This window comes from Coregonus clupeaformis, unplaced genomic scaffold (assembly GCF_020615455.1).
Source record: "Coregonus clupeaformis isolate EN_2021a unplaced genomic scaffold, ASM2061545v1 scaf1569, whole genome shotgun sequence".
Taxonomy (NCBI): domain Eukaryota; kingdom Metazoa; phylum Chordata; class Actinopteri; order Salmoniformes; family Salmonidae; genus Coregonus; species Coregonus clupeaformis.
Genome location: NW_025535023.1, coordinates 23783 through 31430, shown reverse-complemented (window position 1 = coordinate 31430; position 7648 = coordinate 23783). Strand labels below are relative to the sequence as shown.

At 44.3% G+C, this 7648-nt stretch overlaps 1 pseudogene; it reads right to left on the bottom strand.

Annotated features, from left to right (window-relative positions):
• Positions 1-3235: 3235 nt before the first annotated feature.
• Positions 3236-6758, bottom strand: LOC123487248 (annotated as a pseudogene).
• Positions 6759-7648: the final 890 nt, after the last annotated feature.

Here is a 7648-nt window from a genome sequence, read left to right as displayed (position 1 = left end):
GAGAGAAGTTTTCTAAGAAGACGATCACTAAAAGTTGCATCTCAGATGGGGTGTCAAACTCGAGAACACCCTTTGGGAGCATTCTGTCTTCAACGTAGTTTCAGAAGACCGCACTGAAAATGGGTTATTATTTCATTGCCGTCAAAATTTACTAAAAATACTCCTCTATCCATCGTTTTTTTGCATTAGTGAGCTGGACAGTCAAAATGTATGAATATAGGTCAATTATCATTTCGCAGTTCTGATGTGGTTTTGGTCATTTTTAAGTTATATTGAGTTTGTTTCCCCCTAAAACAACAGGCAGTATTTGACACCCCTGGTCTGTAGATTACACTATGCTCCTACATAGCACAATACTTTGCCTTCTTCCACTACCATAAAAATACTTTTGGACAATTTTCTTCAGGAAAATAGCAGTTTCTAGTTGTTGTTATTACTTTATGACATTATTATTCTATCATCATGGTTCCTATATTACTACTGTAGTAATTGGGTGTTCTGGGATGTGGTGGTTCCTACCTGTAGTGAGTGGGTGTTCTGGGATGTGGTGGTGGTTCCTACCTGTAGTGAGTGGGGCGTTCTGGGATGTGGTGGTTCCTACTTAGTGAGTGGGCATTCTGGGATGTGGGGTGGTTCCTGCCTGTAGTGGTGGGTGTTCTGGGAAGTGGGGTGGTTCCTGTAGTGAGTGGGTGTTCTGGGGGATGTGGTGGTGGTTCCTACCTGTAGTGAGTGGGTGTTCTGGGTGGTGGTGGATTCCCTACACAAGTGAGTGGGTGTTCTGGGATGTGGTGGTAGTTTCATACCTGTAGTAGTGGGTGTTCTGGGGATGTGGTAGTGGTTCCTACTGTGGTAGTGGGTGTTCTGCAGAGTGTGAGTGGTGGATTCATCTGTAGTAGTGGGTGTTCCTGGGGATGTGGTGGTGGTTCCTACCTGTAGTGAGTGGGTGTTCTGGGATGTGGTGGTGGTTCCTACCTGTGGTAGTGGGTGCTCTGGGATGTGTGGTGGTTCCTACCTGTGGTGAGTGGGTGCTCTGGGATGTGGTGACATGTGTGGTTCTACCTGTGGTAGTAGGTGCTCACAGGATGCTGGTGGTGGTTCCTACCTGTGGTAGTGGAGTGCTCTGGATGTGGTGGTGGCCAGGGAGGAGGTAGTACAGGGAGAGGCCACAGCTGTACCATCCCAGGGTCACGGTTCAGGAGTGGTCAGCAGCAGAGACTCAGCCTTGATAAACTGGGGCTGGGCAACACCCTACTGAGAGGAAGGAGCAGCGAGGGGGGGGGATGGAAGGGGTGCAGCTGTAGACCTGGGGGGAGCAGTTCCATTGAAGTAATTACTTGTGAAAAAAATGTGCAATGAAGCAAATTAGTCATGAAACAAATACTGCTAAAATAATAGGTTTGAATACAAAAAACAAATAATTTTTTTCTGGTGTGGTGATTTTCTTGAGGTTAATGGTCTCATTGAACAACACACACACTCCAGGTGGAGCAAACTCGCATTGAACGTGGTGTGATGTGATGGTCTGAGCAGGGGGCTTGCTGAGGTGGTCAGGAGGGGGTTGCGTGGTGGTCAAGCCTGATGTCATTATTACAGACGCGGAAGGGTGCGATGACAGGCTTACCATGGGCTGTGAGGCCTCCTTGATGATTGGCAGCTAGAAAATAATCAGCTCATGTTCATTAGGCACCAAACGAAAAAACTGCCTGAACGGGGAAGGATTACCTACTATAAAAAATGTTAGTTTTCGATTCAAAACGTCCTGCTAGTGTGGACCAAAAATGGTTAAACACAGATACCAATAACGGCGAACTGTAAAACAAACACCATATAAACTGTTGTCACAATAAGTCTCTGGCATGGGCAAAGTTCAAATAAATTGCGTGGCTTAGTAATCTACCTTTCACCGCTGAAGTGATATCATGATGTGATATAATGGCAGAAGCCTTCTCAGAACACTTGAGTCACCACCCATAACAGTATGGATTATTATTGTAGGAATTAACTTTACCTAAAACATACATATATACTGCTTGAGCAGTGTGTGTAACATAATAGCATGTTGGAAGTGGCTGTAAGGGCATTGGTCCACAGTCGGTTTGTAATGCTAGGGCATGGTTGCATGGGGCAGAGCTCTTACAGTAGTTTCATAACACTGTCAAGAGACAATATTGCACAGAGTATGCATAAGTGTGTGTGTGTGTATCTGAGTGTGCCTCATAGATAGTGTAGACAAAACACCCTCTCTCAGCCTCAGGGACAGTCCCTTCACTCTGACATGCTCCTAGTGGCGCAGTAGTCTAAGGCACTGCGGCCCATAAATTCACTGTGCCACTAGGAATCCCTGGTTGATCAGAAGCTCTGTAACCGGCGCGGCAGGAACTCATAGGCGGCGCACAGGCTTATTGCGTGTGCGTCCAGGGTAGGGAGAATGGCGGCAGGATATGCTCAGTTGATAGAGCATGTTTACGGCGCTGAGATTGTGGGATTCGATTCCAGGCCAGTATAAAAAAAAGATGTATTCACTAACTTTGTAAGTGGCGCTCTGGATAGGCGTCTGCTAAATGACTAAAATGTAAAATGTCTTAGGTGGGATTTTGAAGCTGACAGTCGTGGAGGTTGAAGTAACCACTGACTCTCCTTTGGAAACATGCTTTTGTACTACTACTGTTACTGCATCGTAGAACACAACTATATCTCCTGATAACATATGTACAAGTGTGTTTTCTTCATGGAGTGAGTGTCTGTGCTTTGTATACTAGTGTGTCCACTATCAGTCCCTACTTTTGCCCATGATATGTGTGGAAGCCCAAGTGTGAGTTGTTCCTCCAGTCATGCTCTGCTCTCATCCAGCCTACAACAGTGTGGCTCTGCCATAAATAAGACAGTCTTAACGACCCATGTGGTGATGGTGGTGGTTTGTGCTGCTGCTACTACTACTGCTACTGCTCCTACTACTAGCAGCACATGGTGGGGCTCCCTCCCTCCCATTACCTGCTTGGGACTGGGGGTGAGCAGGGAGGGGCATGGAACCCCCCGTGGAGGAAGATGCTATGTTTGTCTCCCGTGGAAGGGGTTAGGGTGGTGACTCAGTTTAAGTTTCCTTGCATCTGTTTGCTCTGGCCTAAAGACAATTACTGCTATTGTAGATTCTCATCCATCTACTAACAGCATTTCAACTGTTAATACCAGGAATGAGATGTAATCTGTTCCTCCTTTATGTATTCAGGTGCTGTAATTAATACGAGGATCTGCTGGGCATGACCTGGGGCTGGGAGCGCTGACCTGGGCTGCTGCTGCTGGGGTGCAGAGGAGTGAACAGGGCCTGGGGCGGCTGGGCACGAGGGCTCTGGCCGGGTACAGTGTGGGAGGTGGAGGCTGGGGGAAGGCTGGATTGGAACAGGGTGGGAGAGAACCGGCAGGGGCTGGGGGCTGGTCCACCTTGGGCTGCCTGAGACCTGACAGCCTGGGCCAATACTTTGCTGGGGGTGCTGGCTGCTGCTGCGGCCTGGAGTAGTGGTACAGGAGTGGAAGTGGTACCTGGGCCAGGCACTGCTGGAAGGTGGGTGGGTGGAAGGCCTTATACAGGAGGAACTACACCACCCGGATGATACAGGAGGCCCAGAAGCATCAAGGTGGGGCTGCTGCTCCAGGATGGAGGTAGATGTGGAGGATGGAGGAGGAGATGGAGTAGGGCAGGCGGGGACAGGGAGGTCCTGGGTAAAGGGGTGACCCTGTGAACTGAGGGTCAAAGATACCAGCCATGTCTGGTTGAACTCCACCATGTCCTGGTTGTTGATGAGCTGCAGCATATCTGAGGAGGTAGATATAGTCAGAGTATTCCATGGTTAAACCACTAACAAGAGAAAGGGGGTAGCTTATTAACCATGGGAAATTGCCACAGTTGAAGAAATCAGGAGAAGAGGGTCAGAAAATAAGGCAGTAGTCTAAATTGAAGACTGTGATTAGTTGTGTGTTAAGCTGGGCTGGAACAAACATATGTACACCACACAGCAGACCCTTTTGTCCAAGTCCATACAGCACTCATTGTTTCCCTCTCTTAACAGCATGCCTCCCAATGACCAAACTATGTCTCTGGGCCTCTGAATGAGCAAGATACCCTGTAATTCAATTGATTTCACTATTGTCAATAAAAGAGCTTGGTAAATTAAACTTAACCACTGGGAGACGGTGACTACGCATTTCTCCCATTTCTCTCTCAACACCACATGTAATGGATCACTGAATCTGCCCTAACTCAGGTGAAAACACCAAAACTGTCCATAAAGTGTCTCAAGAGTAGGTGCTGATCTAGGTCAGTTTTGATCAGGAATGGTCAGATTATCATGACACAAAGATCTGATCCTAATCCACTCATGCTCTGCACTCATACCCTACTTTGTGGATATGGGCCCTGATCTGAGAGAAGTAGAGAGCAGGACAGTAAATGGGAGCCCAGCTCAGTGCAGTCTAGTCTGGTCAGTGGTCAATGTGCAGTTATTATGTGGCCACTGCAGCAGAGCAACTGGGTCTATGCCACTCCTAATGGGCTCCAAAGGGGAGACGCGACAACGCCTGAGTAGGTGAGGATGAAAAGATGCAAAAGAATTTAGTGTTGATAAAATGCTGGTGATGTTTACTATGCTATACCCTCCACATGAGCATGGCATGATAGTACTACATTATAACATTACATTTAGTAATAGTAACAATTAGTTACTCACTGAAAACATTATTCTCTAACAATAATAATAAAACAGGTCTTGTTTTAGGGTAATACACCATATAGCATACTTTCATTGGCTAGGATACTCCTAATTACTGTCTATGAAACCTTCATTAGTACAGTGTAGCCTATTCTTCTGGATTTCCAACAGGAAATAGGCTAGGCTATCTCAAATGAGTTTCAGGCAGCTAGTGAGGATGTTCCCTGGCAAGGAGAAAGACCATTTAGTTTAATCTTAGACCAAATCATAAAGCTAATAGTCATATATTATGAGACTGGGTCCATAATAAGGAACACGTCATGCTTCTGCCTTTGCGCTGTCATCTGCACAGCCACAGCAGCTGACTAGTCTGGATTTGTAAACCAAGGTTTTATGTAGAGTGATGCTCCACCAATCAAGCGCCTCAGACTTACTTGCAATGCAGACCAGCCCCAAGACAGAAAAGGAAGCGTGGTTTTCTAACGAGAAGGGGGTTACTATGGGACAATTCAGTGCTGGTTACTCTCGGTCGCTTTTAGGGTGGATGGTGGGATCAATGAAGGGTGAATGTTGCAGCAGAGCACTTGTTGGCAAACGATGAAGCATTTAGCCATTATTTGATCATTAGCAGACGCTCTTATCCAGAACGATAGTTAGTGAGTGCATACAAGCCATTGATTATACTACAAATAACATTGGCTAATACCCAACGAATCAATAACCACTATTCAATTGAATGCATTAATATAACTAAGGATAAGATACAATTTAACTAATTAAAACATAAACGGTTAACATTTTAGCTTCAGGGCGAAACACCGATTAGTGTATATTTGGGCGGGGAAAAAGCAGCCATCAGATCATGTTTATAGCCTTGCCACGCCCTCTTGAAATAACCCACAGGAATGTCGATATTAACCTTATCGTGATGTCAGTAGGACAAGTTGGAGGGGCAGGGCACATTGTAACTAGCTTCTATTTCCGTTCATCACGCCAAACTAGCAGCGAAATATCAGCTCGTGTATAGTATACCGTTATTTTATCTTATCATTAACATACAAAATAGCAGATACAAATGTGTCTAGAATTAGATGAGAACCAAACCCAAGAACAAAAGCAGCAACAACAGAACAAGCACCGAACTCAGACAGTAGCTGGCTAACGTTAGTTCCATGGAGTTAGCTAAGTTCTCCTCGACCCTGAGAAGGAAGCTTTCTCCTATCACATACTGTTTGAGTCAAATATAAACAACTCATTACATCTGATTTGAAGTCACCGCTAATGTTAGTTAGCTAACAGTGATAACTGACAGGTAGCTAAGCTGTAAATCAAAAATTACTCACTGGGTGCCTATAAGTAAGTAGTTAATGGTACCTCTCAATGATTAATAACGTTATTTGTGTACAAACTGTTTCATGTGTGTGTTGCTGCTGTAGCTGTCACTTCTTTGGCTAGCTAGCTAACATTCGCATAACAATATGATAATTAGCTAAAATACTAACATTCCTGGATTGAAGTTGCCAGTTTTGCTGCTACCTCGTTACTTAACGTTCTTACCATCAATGTCATTGAGCAGAGCCGTGTCAATATCGCTGGGGTCATTTAGGGATAGGGTTGGATCAAGATTGTCCCAGTGAATGATCTCAAAGACAAGTTCATTTGCTCTCGTTATGGCTAGCGTTAACAACTCACTGTGGCTAAAACTTGCAGTTTCCTTAAATCGATAATAGATGTCGCATTTGCAATAATGCCAGTGAGATAAACTCAACTTCATATTCATTGATCATCAAATAGTGCCTTCTTCTGTCTTCATATTGATGCCCAAGGCACACTTGTCCTGCTAAACAGTGCCGTGAGGATCATGTAGCTAGCTAGTTACCACCTTATAATAGTGACATACAGCCAATCCCCAAATAATGTGAATTCCGGCTCCGTCATATGCCTCAAGCCTGTTTTGACTGGCAACTCCCAGACAAGATACAATATATGTCATTTACATTTGTACTTGGCTATTGTGAAGTAAGCAGTGTTCTTTACTTGAGCTTTCGTGTTCATGCTTCTACTATTATAGGATGAACACTGTGGGAAATACATAACAAGAAGTTTATAACATTACATTTTATTGACATTTTTAGCATACGCTCTTATCCAGAGCAACTTACAGTTAGTGCATACATTTTCCTTACTGTTTATTAAAACAAACCCACGCCTGGGCAGCGCCATGCTCTACCAACTGAGCCTCTTCAAGGCAAATACATTGATTTAATGTGGAAATATCTTGTCGTAACAATATTTGTTTTGTTTCATGGTCTGCACTTATATAATGCATTAGTAGCGTTTTATAATAGAAAAACTGTATTTTCCTCTGAAATAAACAGCATCAGGCCATGTTTATTATGTAGGCTTGTCATGGCAATCAACGCCAAGCAGGGTGGGCTAACCACTGTCCAGCCCAGCATGGCTTCATGTGTGATGACTCAGCCTATGTAGAACCAGAGAAATCGACCAATGGGGAGACTCGGAAACCAAAGTGGGAGTGATCAAACATCTGACTTTGGCTCACGTGGTTACATCATGTATTTCTCCTGGAGTAGTGGAGGAAGGAGCAGACTAAATATATAGAGGACTTATGTACAGTGCTGCTTCAAAACTTTTAGGAGGTAAAGACAAGATTAACAGGGTTGGCTTGCAAAGCTCATGGAAGTCCCATTTGGATTTGGACAACGAGATGTAGCACAAGTCAAAGCAAACAGTGTTATCTTCAAACAATAAATAACTACAAAATGTATTATTCAAACCATGGCAATTAAACATTAACACAAGTAATGGCTCTCTAGAATATCAACATTGAGTAATCACCTTGAGTTAATTATCAAAAACATCTCCATCCTAGAGAACACAGATATGTGGATTGTAGTAGGACATGTGAGCCATAAAATGCAGAG